The 25,398-nt window shown below is 38.6% G+C and overlaps 1 pseudogene; it reads left to right on the top strand.

Moving 5' to 3' along the window:
• LOC115523719 overlaps nucleotides 1–25,398 on the top strand; it is a 71,262-nt pseudogene that overhangs the window by 24,901 nt on the left and 20,963 nt on the right.

Below are 25,398 nucleotides of genomic sequence, written 5' to 3'. Positions count from 1 at the left end.
GATACTCCTGTGTGAGGTTCACCCTGGCTGATTCCTCTCCCTAAGCCACTGAGAAAATAGCATCGTATGTGGCTGGTCCGTGTTAAACCATCCTGAACTTCCTGAGCAACTCATCTGTAGGTGACATGTTAATGAGACCAGTGAATAGGAACTGAGCTAGATACAATCTGTGTAAACACAGCTTTTTCTAGATGCTGTTAGTGTAGCAGGAAGATGATTTTCTGAAATTTTATTAGAAACATTATTAAATATTTTAGTCTTCTAGAGTAGAAGAAGTAGTAGAGTGGAAGAAAGCGCCTTTCCTATCTAGACAGCTCTCCTTATATGTGGTCAGGTGCAAATAGGCTAATTTCACTTGACAAAATATATTTGTAAGTAATTAACATTGAAGATATGTTAAAAATTGATTGCTACGTTGTAATATATCATCAGTTTTTTCTCTAAGCCTAATTGTTTTAATGCTATTGTTTCTAACTTTCCTAATTAACTTTTTTCTATCACATTAGTTGACAACATACCCATTCTTCCACATTTTGAACACCTGGAAAATATGTATACTTCAGTGGTGATCAGCAATATTTGAATCAGCATTATTGAATATCCAGTTCTTCATATTGGCCATTTCTTAGTGGTTCAAAGAGAAAAGACTGTCCTAGAAACTAAAAAAGGGAATTTTTGTGTATAATTTTATTTATTTATAAATCATTTATTATTAGATCTAGATTGAAAAAGATCTTACATATTATCTGGTCACCCCCACTACACTTGTTCCCTCTTTCTGCCCCCATCATAGATATTATAGACAAGGGGGGAAAAGAATAGAGAAACTAAGGAACTTAGTGAGGGACAAGTGAATCTAGATTCACTGGAAGGGGGAAGAAATGAGCACAATAAACATGAAATCTGTCCTCTATTCATCAGTAAAGTGTTCCTGACCCTTAAAGCAACAACTTTACACATTCATTTGGCTATGACATAAGGCCTTCTTGGTTCTTTTTTCTATCTGCAGTTTGTGATGACCTTGATCATCTTACCACATTGCATGTGCTGAATGATTTGTGATGCAGTGTATAATTTTATTAAAATATTTTTAAAATTTATTTATTTAAATTCAAGTTAGTTGACATACAGGGTAGTAATAGTGGTTCATCACTTATTATTATAACAACCACTGCTCATCCCAACAAGTGCCTAATACCCATCAACCCATTTAGCCCATCCCTCCCATCTCTCCTCCAGCAAACCCCAGTATGTTCATTGTATTTAAGAGGCTGTTATGGTCTGCCTCTCACTCTGTTTTGATCTTAGTTTTTCCCTTACCCTATGTTCATCTATTTTGTTTCTTAAATTCCACATATGAGCGAAATCATTTGATATTTGTCTTTCTCTGCCTGACTTATTTCGCTTAGCATAATATACTCTAGTTCCATCCAGGTGGTTGCAAATGGCAAGATTTCATTCTTTTTGATCACCAAGTAACGTTCCAGTGTGTGTGTGTGTGTGTGTGTGTGTGTGTGTGTGTGTAACATATCATCTTTATCCACTCATCAGTTGATAGACACTTGGGCTCTTTCCATACTTTGGCTATCGTTGATAGTGCTGCTATAAAAACATTCAGGTGCATGTGCCCCTTCGAATCAGCACTCCTGTATCCTTTGCATAAATACCTGGCAGTACATTTGCTGGGTCATAGCATAGTTCTATTTTTAACTTTTGAGGAACCTCCATACTGTTTTCCAGAGTTTGCATTGCCACCAACAGTGCAAAAGGGTTCTCCTTTCTCTGCATCTTTGCCAACATCTGTTGTTTCCTGAGGTGTTAATTTTAGCCATTCTGACAGGGGTGAGGTGGTATCTCATTGTAGTTTTGATTTGTATTTCCTGATGATGAATGATAGGGAGCATCTTTTTGTGTGTCTGTTAGCCATCCAGATGTCTTCTTTGGAAAGTGTCTATCATGTCTTTTGTCTATTTCTTTATTAGGTTATTATTTTTTGGGTGTTGAGTTTGATAAGTTCTTTATAGATTTTGGATACTAACCCATTATAAGATATGTCATTTGCAAATATCTTCTTCCATTCATTCAGTTGCCTTTTAGTTTTGCTGATTGTTTCCTTTGCTGTGCAGAAGGCGTTTATCTTGAAGAGGTCCTAATAGTTCATTTTTGCTTTTATTTCCCTTGCCTCCAGAGATGTGTCAAGTAAGAAGTTGCTGTGGCCAATGTCAAAGAGGTTGTTGTCTGTTTTCTCCTCTAGGATTTTGATGGCTTCCTGACTTACATTTAAGTCCTGTATCCATTTTGAATTTATTTTTGTGAATGGTATGGGAAAGTTTTATTCTCCTGCATGTCTCTGTCCAGTTTTCCCAGCACAATTTACTAAAGAGATTGTCTTTATTCCATTAGATACTCTTTCCTGCTTTGTCGAAGATTAGTTGGCTATACATTTGTGAGTCCATTTCTGGGTTCTCTGTTCTGTTCCATTGATCTATGTGTCTGTTTTTGTGCCTGTATCATACTCTCTTGATTACAGCTTTGTAATACAGCTTACGGTCCAGATTTATGAAGCCTCTGTCTTTGCCTCTCTTTTTCTCATTACATTGACTATTAGGGGTCTTTTCTTTTTCTATACAAATTTCAGGATTGTTTGTTCTAGCTCTGTGAAGAATGCTGGTGTTATTTTGATAGGGATGGCTTTGAATGTATAGATTGTTTTGGGTAGTATCGACATTTTAACAATATTTTGTTCTTCCAATGTAGGAGCATGAAATGTTTTTCCATTTCTTTGTGTCTTCTTAGTTTTCAACACACAGATATTTTACCTCTTTGGTTAGGTTTATTCCTGGGTATCTTATGGGTTTTGGTGCAGTTGTAAATGGGATTGATTCCTTGATTTCTCTTTCTGCTGCTTCATTATTGGTGTATAGAAATGCAACTGATATCTGTACATTGATTTTATATTCTATAACTTCGCTGAATTCAGGTATCAGCAATAGCAATTTTTTGGTGGAGTCTCTTGGGTTTTCCATGTAGAGTACCATGTCACCTGCAAAGAGTAAAAGTTTGACTTCTTTGTCAATTTGAATGCCTTTTATTTCTTTTTGCTGTCTGATTGCTGAGGATAGGACTTTTAATACTATGTTGAACAACAGTGGTGACTATGGACATCTCTGTCATATTCCTGACCTTACAGAGAAGCTCTCAGTTTTTCCCCATTGAGGATGATATTAGCTGTGGGCCTTTCATTTATGGCTTTTATGATGCTGAGGTGTGTTTCTTCTATTCCTACTTTCTTCAGGATTTTTATCAAGGAAGGATGCTCTATTTTGTCAAATGCTTTTTCTGTATCGAGAGGATCCTATGGTTCTTATCCTTTCTTTTATTAATGTAGTGTATCACATTGATTGATTTGCAAATATTGAACCAGGAATAAATCCCACTTGATCACGATGAATAATTCTTTTAATGTGCTTTTGTATTAAATTTGCTAGTATCTTGTTGAGAATTTTTGCATCCAGGTTCATCAGGGATATTGACCTGTAATTCTTTTAATGGAGTCTCTGGCTTTGGAATCAAGGTAATGCTGGCTTCATAGAATGAGTATGGAAGCTTTCCTTCCATTTCTATTTTTTTGCAACAGTTTGAGAAGAAGAGGTATTAATTCTTCTTTAAATGTCTGGTAGAATTCCCCTGGGAAGCCGTCTGGCCTAGGACTCTTATTTGTTGGAAGATTTTTGATAACTGATTCAATTTCTTTGCTGGTTATGAGTCTGTTCAATTTTTTCTTTTCTTCCTGGTTCAGTTTTGGTAGTAGGTGAGTGTCTAGGAATTTGTCCATTTCTTCCAGATTGCCCAGTTTGTTGGCATATAATTTTTCGTAGTATTATCTTAGAATTGTTTGTATTTCTGTGGTATTGGTTGTGATCTCTTCTCTTTCATTCGTGATTTTATCTATTTGGGTCCTGTCTTCTTGTTGATAAGTCTGGCTAGGGGGTTATCAATTTTGTTTATTTCTTCAAAGAACCAGCTTTTAGTTTCATTGATCTGTTCTACTGTTTCTTTGTTTGTTTCTGTATTGTTTATTTCTGCTCTAATCTTTATTATTTCCCTTCTTCTGGCATTGGGCTTTATTTGCTTCTCCTTTTCTAGCTCCTTTAGGTGTAAGGTTAGGTTGAATATTTGGGACCTTTCTTAAAAACTTCTTGATTAGGCCTGAACTGCAGTGTACTTTCCTCTTAGGACTGCCTTTGCTGCATCCCAAAAGGTTTGGACTGTCGTATTTTCATTTTCATTTGTGTCCATGTGTTTTTTTATTGCTTCTTTAATTTCCTGGTTAACCATTCATTCTTTACTAGGATGTCCAAATATTTTCATGTGGCCGAATTCAAGTTTCATAGCGTTGTGAGCTGAAAATATGCATGGTATGATTTCAGTCATTTTGTACCTATTGAGGGCTGACTTGTGACCCAGTTTGTGATCAGTTTTGGAGAATGTTCCATGTGCACTTGAGAAGAATATTATTCTGCTGCTTTAAGGTGAATGTTCTGAATAGATCTGTTAAGTCCATCCAGTCCAGTGAGTCATTAAGAGCTGTTGTTTCCTTTTTTATTTTCTGCTTAGATGATCTGTCCATTGTTGTAAGTGGAATATTAAATCTCCTACTATTATGGTATTATTACCACTGAGTCTCTTTATGTTTGTGATTAATTGCTTTATATATTTGGGTGCTTTCAAGTTGGGGGCATAAATATTTACAATTGTTGGATCTTCTTGATGGATAGATCCCTTAATTATGATAATGCCCTTCCTCATCTCTTGGTACAGTCTTTGTTTTAAAATCTAGTTTGTCTGATATAAATATGGCTAGTCTGGCTTTCCTTTGGCCTCCTTTAGCATGATAGATGGTTCTCCATCTAGATAGATAGATAGATAGATAGATAGATAGATAGATAGATAGATAGAGGTTCTCCATCCCCCTACTTTCAATCTGCAGGTGTTCTTAGGTCTAAAATGAGTCTCTTGTATACAGCGTATGGATGGATCTTGTTTTTTTAATCCATTCTGCTACCCTGTGTATTTTGATTGGAGCCTTTTGTCTGTTTGCATCAGATTGATTATTGAAAGATAGGAATTTAGTGTCATTCTGTTATCTGTAGATCTGATGTTTCTGGTGATGTTCTCTGATCCTTTTTAGTCTTTGCTGCTTTGGTCTTTTTTTTTTTTTTTTTTTTTCTCCACTCAGAAAGTCCCCCTTAAACTTTCTTGTGGGACTGGTTTAGTGGTCATGAACTCCTTTAGTTTTTGCTTCTGTGGGAAAGTCTTTATCTCTCCTATTTTGAATGACAGCCTTGCTGGATAAAGGATTCTTGGCTTCATATTTTTCCTATTCAGTACATTGAATATTTCCTGCCATTCCCTTCTGGGCTGCCAAGTTTCAGCGGATAGGTCTGCTACTACCCTTATGTGTCTATCCTTGTTAGTTAAGGATCCTTTGTCCCTAGATACTTTGAGAAATCTCCCTTTTTCCTTGTATTTTGTGAGTTTCATTATGATATGCTATGGTATTGACCTGTTTTTGTTGATTTTAAGGGAGTTTTCTGTGCCTCTTGTACTTGGATGTCTGTTTCCTTCCCCAGATTAGGGATGTTCTCAGCTATAATTTGTTCAAATAAACCTTCTGCTCCTTTCCCCACTTTCCTCTTCTAGTACTCCTATGATATGGACATTATTTCATTTCATGCAATTGCTTAGTTCTCTAAGTCTCCCCTCATGATTTGGTAACTTCCTTTCCCTCTTTTTTTCAGCTTCATTATTTTCCATAATTTTATCTTCTGTTTCACCTATTCCCTCCTCTGCTTCTTCATTTCATGCTGTCACTATATCTAGTTTATTTTGTATCTCAGTTACAACATTTTAAATTCATCCTGACATTAAAATATTTTTAAAACTAAAGTTTTCTGAATGCAAGTATTATAGAAAACATGAATATCTTATAAAAAATGATTTCAGTCTTTCCTGTTATGTGAATAAACATTTTAAAATGATCGTGCTCTGAGCTTAAATATTTTAAATCCCAAAGGATTTATTTTTTAATTTGTATTTATTTATGTAATCCTTTATCCAATGTGGGACTTGAACTCATGACCCTGAGATCAAGAGTCACATGCTCCTCTAACTGAGCCAGCCAGATGCCCCTAAATCCCAAAGGATTTAAATTCTTACAAGGGTTATAAGATATTTTGATGTTCTGATGAATTGCATATGCTTCAATGAAATTTTGAAAAAGCTGTTTTTCTTTATACACTAAGAAATGCTAGACAAATACTTGAAGACTATTTTAACTGCTTCTAAGTTAAAAGTGGCTTTCTTGGGCACCTTGGTGGCTTAGTCGGTTAAGCGTCTGACTTTGGCACAGGTCCTGATCTCGCAGTTTGCAAGTTTGAGTCTCTCTTTGGGTTCTATGCTGACAGCCCGGAGTTTGGAGCCTGCTTCAGATTCTGTGTCTCCCTCTCTATCTGCCCTTCCCCCCCACACACACACATACATACTTACACACACACTTTCTTTCTCTCAAAAAACGAATAAACATTAAAAATTTTTTTTAAATAAAGTGGCTTTCTCATTTTATTTTTTAGTGATGACATCTTTTAAAACTAATAATAGATACAATATTAAAAACAATCTGGGCCAGATTATTCACATCATAACTGAAAACACAGAAGACTTTACCAAAACTGTGTATCAGACACTAAGGCCCTTTATCCTGCAGGTCATTGACTATATGGGGCAAGAAATCATGACCATGCAGAGGCCTTTCCGATGTACCTGCTGTTATTTCTGTTGTCCCTTCACTAGGCAAGAGGTCAGAGAACACAAGTCTAATTCCTTGTTTCTTTCTGATCTGACTCTTCACAGCATCGTTTTGCTCCTTCCAGAATGACACATGAGGGTGTTTTCACTGGCTCTGCTGGTCAGAATGAAAGAAGAGAGCAGGAAGGGGTGGGGGGGAGATGTCAAATTGTGTCACCTGAAGAAAATCACAGAGGGTTTTTTCTTGTGGCTTTTGTCTTCTGGTGCTAGTTGGAGGGTCAGACTCAGATAAGGGTTGTTTACTTGGTGACCAATTCTGTTGGTTGTGTCTACTGAATTAGAAACGTGTCTGTTACCCAGAACAGAAGTCACACACATTTGTCTAAATGTACCAAAATAACCCCAGATAAGGTGTCCCTAGACATAATTGTATACTTTCAGAATTGGAAGAGACTTAAAAACTTCTTTTTTTAATGTTTATTTTTGAGAGAGAGAGAGACTGAGTGTGAGCAGGGATGGGCAGAGAGAAAGGGAGACACAGAATCCAAAGCAGGCTCCAGGCTCTGAGCTGTCAGCACAGAGCCCGATGAGAGGCTCACACTCATGAACCACGAGAACATGAACTGAGCTGAAGACTGACGCTTAACCGACTGAACCACCCAGGCGCCCCTAGAACTGGAAGAGACTTTTGATAACTGTATACTGTCCATCCCAATCCACACCTTGCCACAGGTAAAGAAAGGGTGGCTCAGAAAATTAAGCACCTGATGAGCGTGTTACACTCCACCAAGCACTGGAACTGGAAAGCAGAGGTTCTGAGTTACAGCTGGGTTCCTCTTCTACAACCTGTGAGGCTCTAGGAAGGTTGTTTGCTGCAGGGAAAAGACGCAGCTTTAGACAGAGGTCAACCAGAATTTTGAATTCTAGATATGCCTTCTATTTATGTTGGTATAATTTATTTAACTTCGTTGGGCCTCAGTACTTCCGTACATAACTATGCATAATATCCCATGGGATTACTGGGATATATAAAGACAGATTATGTTCAGTATCAGCACTTCCTGAATGTTAGTTTATTTACAAGCCTTTCTGTGTTTTGATGTCCTATAACATGGAGATAATAATGGTACCATCACGTAGGATTGCTTTGAGGATTAAATAGTAAATGAATATTAACTGTCATTACAGTACCTGGCAGGTAGTACAGCGCTCAGAGAATATTAGTTGTTGTTCCCAGATATCTTCTCTCTCTACTGTGTTTGTAATAACAGCCTTAATTTTTTTTTTTAACATTTATTTATTTTTGAGAGAGAGAGAGAGAGACAGAGCATGAACAGGGGAGGGTCAGAGAGAGGGAGACACAGAATCTGAAACAGGCTCCAGGCTCTGAGCTGTCAGCACAGAGCCCGACGCAGGGCTTGAACTCATGGACTGCGAGATCATGACCTGAGCCGAAGTCGGCCGCTTAACCGACTGAGCCACCCAGGCGCCCTGTAATAACAGCCTTAAATTTGAGATGAATCTTCACCTTTAACCCTCAGTCCTTTTGAAGATACAAGGAATTCTTCATATTTATGACTTTTTTCCTCAAATCCTATAATGCAGCCTTCCAAGATTACAGTAAGCCATGATGTGGCAAAGCTCATCAAAATTAGAAAATACTCAATTTATGGAACATTTATCCAATGATAGATTTGTTTTTTCTCATTTCTCCAGTTGTACTTGTATTCGTGTGTGTGTGTGTGTGTGTGTGTGTGTGTGTGTGTGTGTGTATGTGCGCGCGCGCGTTTTCAGTCCTGGGAGGTTTGGTCACCTGTGTAGATTCCTTTTTCTACCGCCAAGATACAGATACCTGACAGTTCCTTCACCACAAAAATCCTCTTCATAACCACACCCACCATAGAATTAGAGAAGGAACTTTAGTCCTCCTCTGTGTCCTGAAGGAAGGTGTGACCTCATCCCTTAAGGTTGCTCCCTGCAAAGTCAACCCTGACAAATGGCCAAGGGAAAGAGTGGTCAAGGCCTTGCATTGTTGGCACGCACAGTGAGAAGGGGAGGAGTACGAGAGGCCCACGGAGGACTATCTTGCCCAGCAGTAATTTCCCTAGTCCTTGAAGGGCTTAGAGCACATCTAGGTGGTGTGTACATGAGTACATGTCTGTGTCGTTTCCTCCCCTCTGCCCATTTGCAGCTGGAAATGCAGTGGCCTCCTGGTGTCACCGCTGGCTTTGCTCTGGAGCACTGGAACCCGTGCAGGACGCTTTATAGCATCCAAAGCAAGAAGAAGGAAAAAGTGATGGGAGTGCGTGGGCCGCGTTCAACCCATGGCTGGGGTTCAGATTCTGCTTTTGAGGTAACCTAATATTAAAATGTTTTCAGAGTGTTTTCTACATGGACTAACCAACCTCAGAATGATCTTGTTTCAGTACACTTTTCCATGTAAGTGAAATGAGGTTTGCAAAATCACGTATAAATACAGCAGTATGAAATATTTAAAATACTATGCTAGGTATTTAAGGAGACTCGAAGGTATACAGCATAGTACTCTGTCCCAAATGTAAAATAAGCAAATACAGAATTAGAGTGTGAAACTCAAAAAGCATTGATACAAAATAATTGCAAATTCATCATTTTGCACATATGCACCACATCATGAGACAGGTATCTACTAATCTCATTTTTCAGAGACAAAGCTGAAATTTATCAGGAGTTAATAGGAAGGGGATTGGGTGCTGAGGAATTTCTTCCCTCTGATGTAATTGCAATGCAGGGAGTCAGAAAGAAAGAGACATGAGAGCTCCTGGAAGAGGGAAGCAGAGCAGGTGGAATTAGCTGACACGAGAGCTGTCGAGCTAATGAGTCTCAAAAGTCCCCAACAGAAGCCTGGTGAGGCAACCTGCTGTCCTATCCATGTTCTCCCAGTTTCCCGAGTAGTCTGGTGGTCAGTGGCCACTGGTGTGTGTGGTGGGGGCAGGAGATGGTGCTGGGTCTGGGATGACCTCGATGCATCCACTCTTGAGGTAAACACTACCTCCAATGTACTCAACCATGTGTATATCTTAGAGGATTTTTGCGTGTAACGTTTTCTGGATTCTAAGGAACCAAAATGCGTGTACGTTAATAGAATACACTTACAACGCAAATGATTTGCACTGGAAATCTATATACAAGTATAGCTTAAAAAAGAAACAACAGATAAGTAGTAAGTTCTAAACACATGTTCTGTAATTAGCTAGCTTCATGGTAGTCCCTTACATTTTCTTGCAGTTCTTAGTTCTGTTGCTTCTCAACAAAGGAGCCAGTCGCGCAAAGGCATATCATTTTGATATGTGTAGTTGCTAGGTTTACCTCAAGATTTAATTCCAGGCCAGAAGGATATGCATCTGGGCAAATTTAGAGAAGAAACATCCTAATCATGGAATAGTTGGAATAATGTAACCAGTGACCTATAGCAGCAGTGATGACTGAGGTGATGCTAATGATAAGAGCAGCTGTCCTTTCCAGTGATCCTACCTTCTAGGCATGGTTCTAACTACTTTCCACATGTTAACTCATTTAATTCATATAACAAACCCATTAGATAGATACTATGATAATACCCCTTTTAGGGGTGGCTGGGTGGCTCAGTTGGTTAATCGTCCGACTCTTAATTTTGGCTCTGTGCTCACAGTGCTTGGTGTATTCTCTCTCTCTCTCTCTCTCTCTCTCTCTCTCTTTTTCTTTCTCTTTCTCTCAAAATAAATAAATGAATATTTAAAAAATATAATTCCCCTTTTAGAGATGAGAAAACTGAGGTTAGATATCTTGTGCAAAGTCACTCACAAAACAGTTATGTGAAAGTGTCTCCAGAGGCTACACCCTAAACCACTATGCCTTGTGTCGTCTTTCATCTGTGGGGTATTTAGTTTCTTTCTGTGTAAACACAGGAGATCAGAAATGGAGTAAAATGGTGGCAGGTTACTTCACGCACTCTCAAGTTTAGAACCATGAGGCTGAGCCCATGAGGCTCCGAGGACGGCTTGTCTGCGGGTGTGCTCTCTCTGACAGGCTTGCTCTTGCTTCTGCTGGTGTCCCATGATGTAACCAATGGAAGACCATGTGTTATATTATTCTTCCAATTTGGAGATTCCCAAGTCATGTGTGTGTTTTGAATATAAACCCCTAAATGATGAGTGCACATCTTGATGTATGAGTTCTCAGTGATCAAATTTTCCCTGCCAAAATCTCTAAGTATTGAAATCTCTATGTAAGCTTGGAAAAGAAATAAAAAAATAAATAGCAAGTTCTAAACACGTGTTCTGTAATTAGACAGTGTAATGGTTGCCCATTAAATTTCCTGCGGTTCTTAGATTTGGCCCTGCAGGCCAAAACAGTCGAGGTTTTTTTTAATCCTTGTTGTCTAGTCTACCCTTTATACTGGGTTGTCTCCCTTTGAGGGTTCCCACCTTATTGGAGATCAATGATAGAGTACACAACACCCGCTGCTCAGGCCCAAGGCCCCACCACTGCCCTGCCATGATTGGAGAAATCAAATCCCCTGGCTAAAGGAGGATTGGCACCTCTCAGAAGCCAAAGACGTGTCAGCCTCTGTGTAATACGCAGGATTTTCAGATTTTTCCCTTTAGCTCCACAGATTACTAGAACTTTTCTAGGAGCTTGACTTTGCATGTCAATAGGTTTTAATTATATTTTCATTAGCACTTTTAGGTTTGCACATTATCTACTTTGCAACCTTGCCAGAACTGGAAGTGATAAAATTGTTAAAAAGGTGCACAGATTTTAGTGTCAAGAACATAAGACAGAATGTTCAAACACCAGTGTAACAGTTAAAATAATTTTCTTCATGTGAATTATTAACGGCTGGCAATAGCTAAAAAGACACTTCCTCGTTTTCTATTTGAGATGACATATGTGATGTTTCTGCCCTGGGGAATTCGTATGGAATTCCGATCCTCTGGAGATGTTTGTTTCCGTTAATGTTTGATTAGGTAAAACCTCATTCAATAAATGTTATGGTAACTGTTTTACATTCCGAGGCACAGAAAAATTTATTTTGGAAAAAATGCTGAAACCATGTTTTTCCTGAAAGTTTCAAGAGTGTGTTTGCTAAGTTGTCGTAGCTAACACTCATTGAACGCTGTTTCTGTTTTGTTAAAAATAAAACAGATTTAGAAAATAAACAATGTTAGAGACTCTTATTTGTGCAAGGATAGGGAGATGAGGGATGCCATAGAGAATAATTAAAATGACAAAATATACTTACATAGTTTTATAAATTTATTGCTGCTAGCTGCCTTTTGCCTTCCTCACCATAAAACTAAAACAAGCCTTAAAAGGGACAGTACTAGCTTATAGCTTCTTTATTAAAAAATACTTTTATTAAAATATACTCATTTTGATATATATCTGTATCTATATATCTATTCTCATGAATGTTACTGTGACCCTAAACTGCTCTGAAAAATAGTCTATTAAAAACAAAATTCCTAGAGGCCTCATAAGGGAAATAAATGAGCGAGGAAGAATTACCAGGAACTGCTGCAAACTGGAGACTACAGATGGTATTTAAAGAGGGACCCAGATATTTAGCATAAGCAAATTGACTCACCCAGAGTGAGGTTTACATGGACAGACTGCCTTTCTGGGTAGGCTAGGTTATGCTGTGATGACAACACCGAAGTCTTAGTGACTTATAAGAAAACAAAAAGTTCTCTTCTTTTTTTCAACTTTTTCTTTCAATATTTACTTTAGAGAGAGAGAGAAAGAGAGAACACGCATGTGCGCGTGAGTGGGGGAGGGGCAGAGAGAGAGGGCGACACAGAATCTGAACAGGCTCCGGGCTCTGAGCTGTCAGCACAGAGCCCGACACAGGGCTGGAACTCACGGACCAGGAGATCATGACCTGAGCCAAAGAAAGCACTTAACCGACTGAGCCACTCAGGCGTCCCTGTTTGTACCTTTCTTACCCTGTGTGTCCAAGTGCAAGTTATCAGAACACCTCTGCTCATCACAGTCTCTCAAGGACTTGTGCTAGTACAGATTCTATCTTGACCTAATCTTATGTAAGTGCTAAGAAGACATGGGGAAGTGCACATGGCAACTTGCACACTGGTTCTTAAGTTTTCTGCCTGAAAGTGGAACATCTCACTTGGAGTCACAGTTCATTGGTCAGTGCAAGCCATGTAGAAACAACCAACTTCAAATGAGCAGAAAGATGCAATCTTAGAATATTTTTGGAAGGAAAGAAAAGAGTTTGTAAATAGCACTAATGACGACTTGGCAAATGTCCTGGTTTTTAATTTTTGTTTTATTTTTCTTCAAAACAACCTGCAATACAGAATGTTATGTGAAATTGATATATTAATGTGGGCAACTAGTTACATTTTTAAGACAGCATCTTCAGGGGCGCCTGGGTGGCTTGGTCAGTTGAGAGACTGACCTCGGCTCAGGTCATGATCTCACAGTTGGTGAGTTCGAGCTCCATGTCAGGCTCTGTGTTTACAGCTCGGAGCCTGGAGCCTGCTTCAGATTCTGTGTCTCCCTCTCTCTCTGCCCCTCCATGCTCACACTCTGTCTCTCTCAAAAATAAATAAACATTAAAAAAATTAAAAAAAGAAACAGCATCTTTACATTAATGATGCTTGCTGGCTTCTAATTTGTCATTTTTATCAACTAACATCTTAAGTAGAAATTAGGGTAAATCTACCAGCTGCATAAAGGCAGTGGAAGGCCCTAGGGATAAGGGAAATGGAAGACATACAGTGGAGTTGCTTAGTTGAACATAGGCAGGGGTATCAAAAATATATTTTTACTTACTTCACAATTTGCCCGCCTTGAATGGTTAAAATTAAAAAGACTGAAAACAAGTGTTAGTGAAAGTGTGGAGCAACTGGAACTCTCACAAATTGTTTCAACCACTTTGGAAAGTCATTTGTAAGTATCTGATAAAACCAGATATATAAGTACTCTGTGATTCAGCTACTTAACTTTTAGATAGATGCTTAAGAAAAATAAGTACAAATGTTTACCAAAGGTTATATTCAGTGTTTCTAGCAACTGTATTCATAGCCCCAAATGCAGAGATCCCAAAATGTGCATCAGTAGGAGAATAGATTTAAAAAAACATTTTTTTTAATGTTTATTCAGTTTTGAGAGACAGAGAGCAAGCAGGGGTGGGGCAGAGAGAGAGGGAGACACAGAATCCGAAGCAGGCTCACAGAGCCCGACTTGGAGCTCGAACTCACAAGCTATGAGATCATGACCTGAGCCGAAGTCAGACGCCTAACTGACTGAGCCACCCAGGCGCCCCTAGGAGAATAGATTTTTTTAAAAAGTGTATTCCCAGAATGAAATGCCATGCAGTGACAAAAAGGAGAAAGTACTGATATACAGTACAACCTGGATGATGGATAAATCTCAGAAATTATCTTTATTAGGGTTCTCCAGAGAGACAAAATAAATACATGGAATTGGCTCACATGCTTATGAAGACAGAGAAGTCCCACAATCTGCAGTTGGCAAACTAGAGACCCAGAGGAGCTGATGGTACAGTCCAGTTCAAGTCCAAGTCTGACTGCAGTAGAGGACTGGTGTCCCAGCTCAGAGAAGCAGACAGAGAAAATTTCCCCCAACCTACCTTTTTTTTTTTTTCTATTCAGACAGCCAGCAGATTGGATGAAGACCAACCACATTGAGAAGGGCAATACTCTGCTTTCCTCAGTCTATCAATTTGAATATTAATCTCATCCAGAAACACCCTCACAGACACACGCAGAATGTGTATCCAAATATCTGGGCATCCCGTGGCCCTGTCAAGTTGACACATAAAATTAACCATCACAAGTCCACTCTTTGTCAACTTAACACCCATACACATCTCCTTAAACCATACGTAATTTCCAAATATAGACAATAACAAGGTCATGTCACCTAACATGATACAACTATACTACCTACCATTGAAAATGCACTAACCCATTCCAGAAGAAAAGGTAAAGTCCTTAAGTGATGTTTACTTTTGCCCTGATATCCTGTAACTTAAATACCATGATATAAAATTAATAATATTTAAATATCATGGTAATAAGTCAATGCCTGTTACAGTATAAGGGAACAAATATATTTCCTATTCACATACACATAACTTATAACAAAGTAAGAAGGAACTCTCATAACAATTACAGTTCTTGTCTCTTCTGTGGTCATAGCTGACATCTGTAATTACCTTCTTCTACTACCTATTCTGTATTACTTTTGCCTTCGGCAAGCACCTCAGTTGGTCGTGGTTCTTTACCTAGTAGAATTACACAAACATTCATTCCTAAAAGATGTGGGACGTTAGTAGTCATGTCTGGATTGGGTCATTTTAGTTTTCCATTGACTTTAATATACAACCACAGTAGTACGAAGAGATGCCCTAACGGATCTTCTGTATTACAGAGATACTCTTCCTTCCCTCCGTTGTTGAATATCAGTCCAATTTTCCCTAGGTAGCCAGGATTATTCACTTCAACTGACACACTAATTCCTTTCTTTGCCTGTTGATTTAAAGGCATGAAGAGTCCAAATGCCAGAGTGGCAGTCTTAACTTTTAGTTCAATTGAATCATTACTTTGTTTCCTGGTATAACCATTCCTCATTCTGGTACTAAGGCTTCTAGGCCAGCAGAGCATAAGGTTGCAAAACCGAAGTAGAAATTTTGCTAATGGGTCACTGTGGATAATAGTGAGTGGTGCCATTCCCATTTGCACCCCTTGATTCCTGGACTCAAGAATCCTGATGGTAGGAAAAACAGAACCATATATTAGATGCTGATTCTAAGTATATACAGCCTCCTGGAGAAGCTTACCCTAGAGTTGCAGGGCATTGCCACTTAGTTAGTGCTATAACCAAGTATTCAAAAGGCCACTCCATCATTTGATCAAGCCAGCTGCTTCAGGATGGTGAGGAACATGGCAGTGGTGGTGAACGGGCCCACTGCATATACTACTTCCATTTGATGATAGTGTGCTGCAGGGCACATCCAACTTTATGGCTTGGTAAGTCAGGTGACATCTAATTCATGATGGGTAGTTTATGTCCCATGGTGACTGGGTGCCTCTACTCAATCTCATAGCAAGCCAAGAGCTATTTTTCAAAAGGAGAGTATTTCTCTGCAAGGGATGGCAGGATTCTAAGGGCCTGCAGAGAAATTCACTTATAGGTGAATTCTGCCAGTGATTCCAAACAGCATTCCTATCTACCACTGACAGTTCAAGTTCCATTGGATGTGCTGGATCATATGACCCAAGTGGCAGAGTAACTTTTATAGCAGCCTGGACCTGTTGCAGAGCCTTCTCTTGTTCCGGGTCCTCCTCAAAACTAGCAGCCTTTCAGGTCACTCAGTAAATGGACTGGAGTAACACTTCCAAATAAGGAATATGTTGCCTCTAAAATCCCGAGTCCCATTAGGCATTGTGCATGTATTTTGTTGTTGTAGGAGGGGCCAGATGCGACAGGTTATTCTTCACCTTTGAGTGGATATCTCAATATGCCCTATAGCACTGACCCACTAGAAATTTCATTGAGGTAAAAGACCCAATTTTTGTTGGATTTATTTCCTATCCTCTGATAAGCAAATGTCTTACTAGTAAGTCTAGAATAGTTGCTACTTCTTGCTTACTAGGTCCAATCAGCATGATGTCCTCAATGTAATGGACTGGTGTGATGTCTTATGGAAGGAAAGAGTTTAGATAAAGATCCCTGTAAATTCAATTATGACATAGGGCTAGAAAGTTGATATACCCCTGAGGTAGTACAGTGAAGGTGTATTGCTGGCCTTGCCAACTGAAAGCAAACTGCTTTTCTGGTGGACCTTATGGACAGGGATAGAGAAAAAGACATTTGCCATATCAATAGCTGCATCCCAGGTACCCAAAGATGGGTTGATTTGCTCAAGCAATGAAACCATATCTGGTACAGCAGCTGCAATTGGAGTCAGCATCTGGTTAAAGTTATGATAATCCGCTGAACTTCTCCAAGATCCATCTGTCTTCTACACAGGCCACATAGGTGAGTCGAATGGAGATGTGGTGGGAATCACCACTCTTACTCTTTTTCAAGTCCTTGATGGTGGCACTAATCTCTGTGATACCTCCAGGAATGGAATAATGCTTTTGGCTTACTATTTTGCTGAGTAGAGGAGGCCATAGTAGCTCCAACTTGGCTTTTTCCACCATAGTAGCCTTCGTTCCACATGTCAGGGAACCAATTTGGAAATTGTGCCAGCTGCTGAATATATCTTCCAACTGTGCTTTCTGGAGCTGGGGAATAACCACAGGATGGGCTCCCATTGAGAGACAGACTGAGTTAAAACTCCATCGACCACCTGACCTTTTAAGCCTCTGCTCTGACTGATGGCCACAGTGACGTTTTGGGTCTTGTGGAATTAGTTCAGAGGCAGTGACAAGTAGTCCCCAAATGGTCGGATTATTTCCTTTTCCTCAATGCACACAGTTAGTTATGCTGGTAAAAGGCCATAGGTCCCTTTGGGGAAGTCTGAAAGAAATATTAACAGTAAGACAAAAAAAACCTCTTTCTTTTTTTTTGAGAGAGAGAGAGAGAGTGCACATACGAGCAGGAGAGGGGCAGAGAGAGAGGGAGAGAGAGAATCTGAGGCAGTCTCCAAGCTCAATGTGGAGCCCAGTGCAGAGGCCTGATCTTATGACCTTAACATCATGACCTGAGCTGATACCAAGAGTCAGCCGCTTAATGAACCGAGGCACCCAGCACCCCTAATAGTAAATATTTTTAGTAATATCTCAGGGTCTTTCCTCAACAGGACCTGGTCCCCCCTTCACTCATGGGGTTTTGAGTATATAAACTGGCTTAAGTCTGGCAGTTGATTGAGGGGCTGTGACCATTCTTATGATTCAGATTTGGCTTTTGTTTACTTGAACCAGAATTTTTTGTGCTGCAAATATAGGACATCAGAGACGGAGGGAGGGAGTGCAGCCCAATCTAATGCCTCAAATACAAATAAATAAGCAAACTACTTTGCTGGCCAAATCCTAACAGTTGGATTGTTCTGATTAGGCCCAAAATCCTCCATTTTCACTCATCTACAAATAGTATTTTTATACCTATGCACTACTTTTCAGAAACAAAGAAACAAATGGTCTATTAATAAAAATTAAGTACTTAAAATAATTTTTTATAAGCTTATAATAAATTTCCTCATAATTAAGATTAGGGACGACGGAAATATCCAATTAGAATTAGCATCCCAGAGGTGCCTGGGTGGTCCAGTCGGTTAAGGGTCTGCCTTCGACTAAGGTCATGATCTCACGGTTCATGAGTTTGAGCCCCATATTGGACTGTCTCCTGTCAGCACAGAGCCTGCTTCAGATCCTCTGTCCCCTTCTCTCTCTGCCCCTTCCCTGTGCCTGCACTCTCTCTCTCAAAAATAAATAAACATTAAAAAAATAGAATTAGCATCCCAGCTCTGCCACTTGTTACTCTGTGCCTCACTTTTCCTCTTACCAAGTGCATGCTTTGGACAGTCACAGCGAACCTCTCCATGCCTTAGTTTTCCCATCTGTAAAATGAGCAGGATAACAGTACGAAGCTATATGAGTTGTTTTGAGGATTAAATATCTTATAAATAAAGTGCTTAGGACCAAGTCTGGCACCCAGACAGCAAACAATGCGAAGGCATTAGCTCTTATTATGTTTCTTTTACTTTTGAAAGGATACTCTATATTATTAGCCTGATATCTGAGATTTCTATCACACCTGCATAGTTCAGTTTTTTAGCTTATTTAATTGCTATCCCATTCTAAAAAATACTTAAAAATATTTTTTTCTATTCAATTTCGGATCAACAGAAGAAATGCTTTCATTACAACTAACCCTTAAGCTAAAGATGTCTTAGAGCAGTGGTTCTCCACCTCAACAGCACCTCAGAATCACCTGGAGGCCTTGATAAATTACAGAGTGCTGGGCCCATCTCCACAGTTTCTCATTCAGTAGGTTTAGAGGAGAGTCTGAGGTTGTGCACATCTAAATATTTTCAATGTAATGCTGATACTGCTGGTCTGGGGACCACACTTGAGAACTGTTGTCTTAGTGAACAAAATCTAATGATTGTTGGAAAAAGAATTTTGAAAATTTAAGTAGTAAATTTATTTTCTTTCTGTGTGTGTATATATGCATATGTGAATATAAATATAGTAATTATGTAAAAGATGGATGAAATTGTTAATGTGCCATTTTCTATATAATTAAAAAGGTAAGTCTTATCAAACAAAAATCATGTAAGTACAAGTACTTAGGAAGTTTATGTAACATTTCTTTTGTTTTTTGTTTTAAGTTTATGTAACATTGATAATTAAGTTGACATTATTTGGAATATTTTCTTGAATTCCATAACAACGGCATTTTTCTTGATAAGAATTCATGTTTTTCAAAATAACTAGTTAACTAATCCTTTTATTGTCTAAGAAATTTCTGTAGGATTACTGCTTATTTAAGGCAAAAAGACTTCTTGCATGTTCTTTATGCCACCAACCTCAAGGTAAAGCTCTGCTAAAAAAGAAGCAAACAGATCTTTTCTTGCATCTGATTTGTGTATGTGTGTGTGTATGTATGTATGGGATTACTTTGATGAGATGTAATCATTTTGCAAAAGTATTATTATGAAGTTATTTAAAAGCTATGTAGTATTGAATTTGTAGTAAGCATTAGTTGCCCAATACTGGGAAATAATTTAAAGATGAGGAAGGCCAATCCAAACAGTAGTGAGCTTATATTTTGTATTTTGAGTTTTTCTAAGTTGTGCATACATGAAATTGCAGGACAATATACACCAGATTCCTTTGTTCTTTGCTGTGTTATAAAATTGCTACTCATATCCAGGGACTGACTCTCTAGTTTTACCACACATGGCATTTTTATGAGCAATATTTAACACATGTTTAAGAATGTAGGAAAGAACTAGGATTGGCAGAATGAAAAAGTGTGAGCTTCATGCAATGGAAACACAGATTTGAACTAATAATAATTTACTACATTTTCTTATTGAAAATGTGGTTGAGTAATAGTTAAGCACTTCCTTAAGAGAAAGAATTGACTTTTCATACTCCTCATTAATGTGTATAGTATCCCAGAACTTCTCATTTAGTCAAATTGTGGAAAAAATCTTCTAGAATTCTGCCAAGTGATCAGGCAGATAGTGTTCCAGTACAGGTGAGTGAGACACCTGAATGTTGATAACATGTGAGACCACAGGGTCTCTGGCTTCAAGGAACATAGATCCATGAAACCAGTTTATCAACGGGTAGGTCCGTTTTTGTTTCTTGGTTTCTAGCATTGTCCTGTTTTATTGTACAGTTCACATACTGCCACATGTGAAGTATGGAACTGATGTGTCTTTTTCAACTGAAGAAAGAAGTGCAAAGTTTATGTTCATGCCCCAATGCGTTATGGGAATCAGTATTTTGAGAATCAACAGCAAAATCTCTCTTCTAGTAGTGGTTTGATTTCATCCATTCTTTGGGAATTAGGAATAAATATAAATAGTTGAATATAATCATATTATTATATGTAAGAAATATGTAAAATGATACTATTTTTGCTTCAGAAATCCAAATATGACCTGGGTTTGATAATCTGGCACTGTCCTTTTGGTACAAAACCCTTAATGAAGCCTCCCTAAGCATTGGTGAGTAAGGGTAATAATTCCCTCTCTTTAGGGTTTTCATAATGATTAAATAAATATGTTTTACTGTTATTACTGTTATTTATATTATTAATGTATCTGTGATTCTCAACTCTATTTAGATAAATGACACTACACTATAAACATTGTTTACAGCTTTCAGATAATGCATAAGTGCTCTAAGTGGGAAATAAATGTCTTAGAAAAATAATGAGAAAGTAAAGTTTTATTACTTCTGGATATTGGGTATATATCTAATCTAGCATTTTCCATACTGAGCAAATAGATGCTGTCCTACAGTACTGGTGAATATTTGTGATGTATTTCTAGTTGTCAATATTTAATTCAAATAATAACTATAATTCTTTCTGTGGGTACTTACGTAAACAAACCGCATATTCTTCAGGTTAATTTTCCAACATTATTTTCCCCAATATTAGTTTTCTTGAGGACTTGTTCTAAGTTGAAAGTCCATAATTCAGTTTTTTCTACATCTCAAACATGTGACAAACTTTCTTCAGAGTACAATAAGGATATTTGAGAGCATTTACACAATCAGAGAATTTGACCATTAGGAGAAACTTTTGTATTACTTCATAGATAAAATATTGTTTACAGATAATAATATTTTATTTATTTTGTACATAAGAAAACTGAAGTTCCAGTATTAGGTAATGTTTATTAACATGATGGACAGGTATGACATTCTCTTTTTTTATACCCACAGTCTTCCACAGGATTCCCTGGTCATTTCCCTTCGTTCAGGGGGACTTAAAAATATTCAGGAATATTGTGTTATTCGTAGGCCCGTGCGTGAAGTTGGCAGAGGGCTTCCGCATGAGGGCAGCTCATCCATGGAATCCTTACCTCTTGTGTATTCATGGTTTCTCTGTCTCTTTTATATTTTCATATCATTTTCACTCCTGTTTTGAATCACTACAGTCTTTCTTTTTCTTTTACCCAAAGCCTGGCACAAAATAGGATGCTCTGGTTCACGTTCCAGGTAGTTTGAGTCTCTCTCTCTCATATATATGCTTCAGGCTGATACCTCTCAATAACTTGCCCTCACACAAAGAGCAAACAAGTACAGCAGACAAGAGCATACAAGGTTCTTATGGGCCATGATGTGATGTCTAATACATAATCTTGCCATTAACCTAGGTAATTGCATAATTTTACTGAATAATTTCCAGCACATTGCAATTACATCAGTTTATGACACCACTTATCACAGCTTGGAAGTAGGCAGGGCCCAAGACTTGCTCTAAAACAATAGGATGTTAAAATGAGATGGGGTATCTCCTTCTTCATTAGGTTACAGTATAGAACAAAGGTATGGGATGTCATTCTTACCTTAGCTGAAAAGTCTTAGAGAAAGATTTTTCTCTGTTGTTGACCTGAAGAAGTAAGCTACCACACCGTACGTGAACCTAGGGAGAGGTCCAGGTGGCAAAGAACTGCAGATAGCCTTCAGCTGACAGCAAGCAATCCGACACCTCAGTCACACAGCAGCCAAGAAGTGAATTATGCCAACAAACCGAAAAGGCTTGTGTACACATTCACCCAGTCCAGCCTCCAGAGGATAATGCAGCCTAACACCTTAATTGTAGACTTGTAAGACCCTAAGCAAGGGCCCCAGCTAGGCTGTGCCCAGACTCCTGACTCACAGAAATTATGAGATAATAACTGTATGTTGTTTTAAGCTGTTATATTTGCAATAATGAATTACATAGTAACGGAAAAGTTATAAAATCAGCCAAGTCAAGTTGCAATCATTTGAGCTGCTTTACCATTTTCTTTTTTTTTTTTTTTTTTTTTTAATTTTTTTTTTTTTTTTCAACGTTTATTTATTTTTGGGACAGAGAGAGACAGAGCATGAACGGGGGAGGGGCAGAGAGAGAGGGAGACACAGAATCGGAAACAGGCTCCAGGCTCCGAGCCATCAGCCCAGAGCCCGACGCGGGGCTCGAACTCCCGGACCGCGAGATCGTGACCTGGCTGAAGTCGGACGCTTAACCGACTGCGCCACCCAGGCGCCCCTGCTTTACCATTTTCTATGTTACTTGTTCATAAACAGTTGCAATTTGATTTTTGAATTTTGTAATGAATAAAAATATTTCTGGATTGGAGGATGATTGTGGCATTCGTCAGGTTTTTTTAATTTTCAATTTGTAAAATTTGTGATTTATTTTATAAATCTAAAGCAATACTCACTTTCACACATAATTCTGTAGTATGTTTCTTAATGAGGGCTTGCAAAATTTTATCTGCTTTGGCCCTTCAAATTTTAGATTCACTCCAAAACAGTAGTCACACTTTCTGGTTCTTGAACAGTTTTATACAGTGGACTGTGAGGTCCTTGAGCATCTGATCAAACCCAAAACCTAGCAGCATTGAGTTCAGGGCCATGCACAGAAATGTCAGGACTGTTTGTTAACATGGTCTAGCCCATAGTTTGTAACCATTTCTGCGAGAGGGAATCGCCTATGGTACTTTTCTAGAAACAGCTTTATTAAGATTTTATTTCTATATAATAAGTTTCACCCATTTAAAGTATACAATTCAGTGGTATTTAGTATCTTTTCAGAGTTGTGCAACTGGTATAGTTTGCTAGGGCTCCCATAACAAAATACCTCAGACTGGGTGGCCTTAACAATAAAAATGTAATTCGTCACAATTCTGGAAGCTAGAGGTTCAAGGTTAACTGTTGGCAGGTTTGGTTTCTTCTGAGGCCTTTCCCCTTGGCTTACAGATGGCTGCCACCTTGTCACTGTGTTCACATGGTCATCTGTGCAGGCGTGAATCTGGTGTCTCTATGTCCTAATCTCCTTTTCTTGGTGTTCACAAGAACACCATGTGAATTTTGTTACCGTTTTTCCCATTTCCCTGTTGACTGCCTTCCTTCCCTTATCTCTCATGGATCTTCCTCACATAAGCTTTCCACTGAGCTCTTTGTTATTTTTTTAGGCCTCCAACTTCCTGCCTATCTTCTTCCTCTGACTTTTTTTTTTTTCTCCTTCGCCTCCTTGTCTCATCTTCTTTCCTTTTTCTTTCTCCTTAACCTCAGTTCAGAGTATCTTCCAAAGAAATGATGAAATGTTGGACTACAGAAGTTAGAAGACCTTTAAATTTTCTGTGTAACTCAAATATAACACATGCTTCATAAAAGTCTGGCTCCTCGTTGATAAAAAGCACATTATTTTTGAAGTGCTCTTGGAATTGAAAATATGTTTCCTTTGAATGCAACCCTGTTCAAAGATAGGATACATCAAGACTTCACTTTATGTGTTAATTGCATATCTTTATAATTTAGTACTATGCAGTCATAAAAATGATGCTAGAAAAGTTAAATGTAACTTCTGGTCTGTACAGGATGGCATAGATTTGTCTCCTCATGCTCTTCCCTACTACATACCATTATAAACTCTGGAGGAAACTGAAGAGACAGCAAACGATAACTGAAAGTTGGTAAAGAATGGGGAACTTGTTTGGGACCCCAGCATGGGCGTGGGGGGGAACAATACAGCAGCCGGTATCTTACAGTCCCCACCCAATATAAGAAGATTTCCAGCTCTGGCATTTCTTGATGGCAGCCTAGAACAGAGTGTGGCCCAGGTAGGGAAACTTCTCTTCCTGACTGATCAGGAGTCCCATCCGCAGTGCCGGGGGGACACTGATTGAATCACAAGGGACTGATTGGGAAGAGCCCCTGACTTTAAATAGCCAGAGGAAGTGCTCTTCTTCCCTCTCAGGCCTGAGACTGTGCTCTTCCTCCCAGAGACATCAGGTAGTTATAGGACATCAACCAGGGGGATCCCACCACACGTGTCTAGACCATGAAGTGCTCTTATCTCCCACAGGGCATGAGACTCTTCTCCCGAGCCCGGAAACGTCATTTAGCTGGCAACACTGGCAAAAGGTATCATAATAAGACAAACACCCAACCTGGGAAATGTTCACTGTCCCATGTGCTAGAGCATCTCTTCTCTATAGGCAAGAGGCACTCAGCCTGGGGAAGCTCCTTCAACTTCTTGAAACAGCTACAGCTGGGACCAGTGACGACTGCAGGTCACAAATTAAGACAAGCAGCAGATAGCAAAATAGCACTGTATTGGTTCTGAAAATAATAGGGTTATTGGAACCATGGCCTATAGAATTAGGCCAGAGATAGACAGGGGACTGCCTCCTAAAACAAAAAAATTAAAAAGAACCCAGGGCCTCCTTATAAAGAAGCCAAAATGTCCAGGATACAATTTTTTAAAAGTCACTCATTACAGGAAAATCACAACTTGAATGAGGATAGAAAATTAATTGATAACTAACACCAAGATGAATCATATATTGGAATGATCTCACAAAGATGTCAAAACAATCATCATAAAAATTATTCCTTAAACAATTACAAATTCTCTTCAAGGAGATGGAAAAATAGAAAATCTCAGCACAGAAACAGAAGGACCAAAATGGAAATGGTAGAGCTGAATACAGTAACAGAAATTTAAAAACAAACAAACAAAAAACATGCTACATGGGTTCAGTAGTAGAGTGGAAATGAGAGAGGATAGAATCTATGAACTTTATGTAACTGACCCAATCCAAACAACAAAGAGGAAATTGATGAAAAGAAAATGAACAGAACCTCAAGGACCCATGGGACCATAACAAAGAACCCAAAATATTTGTTATCAGAGAGGACAAAAGGATAGAGATTGAAAGAGTATTAAAAAAAAAAAAAAACAATGACTAAAAACTTCCCAAGTTTTGACAAAATATGTAAATCCACAGTTTCAAGAAGCTGGCATGTGTGTCTGCAAGAAAAATCCCAATATAAGTCTACATACCAATTAAGCAAAACTCCTAGGACTAATGAATGAGTTTGAGTTCAGAAAGGTCAC

Source organism: Lynx canadensis, chromosome C2 (genome assembly GCF_007474595.2).
Source record: "Lynx canadensis isolate LIC74 chromosome C2, mLynCan4.pri.v2, whole genome shotgun sequence".
NCBI lineage: Eukaryota > Metazoa > Chordata > Mammalia > Carnivora > Felidae > Lynx > Lynx canadensis.
The sequence above is the reverse complement of the archived record's forward strand: the minus strand, read 5'-3'. Positions and strand labels throughout refer to the sequence as shown.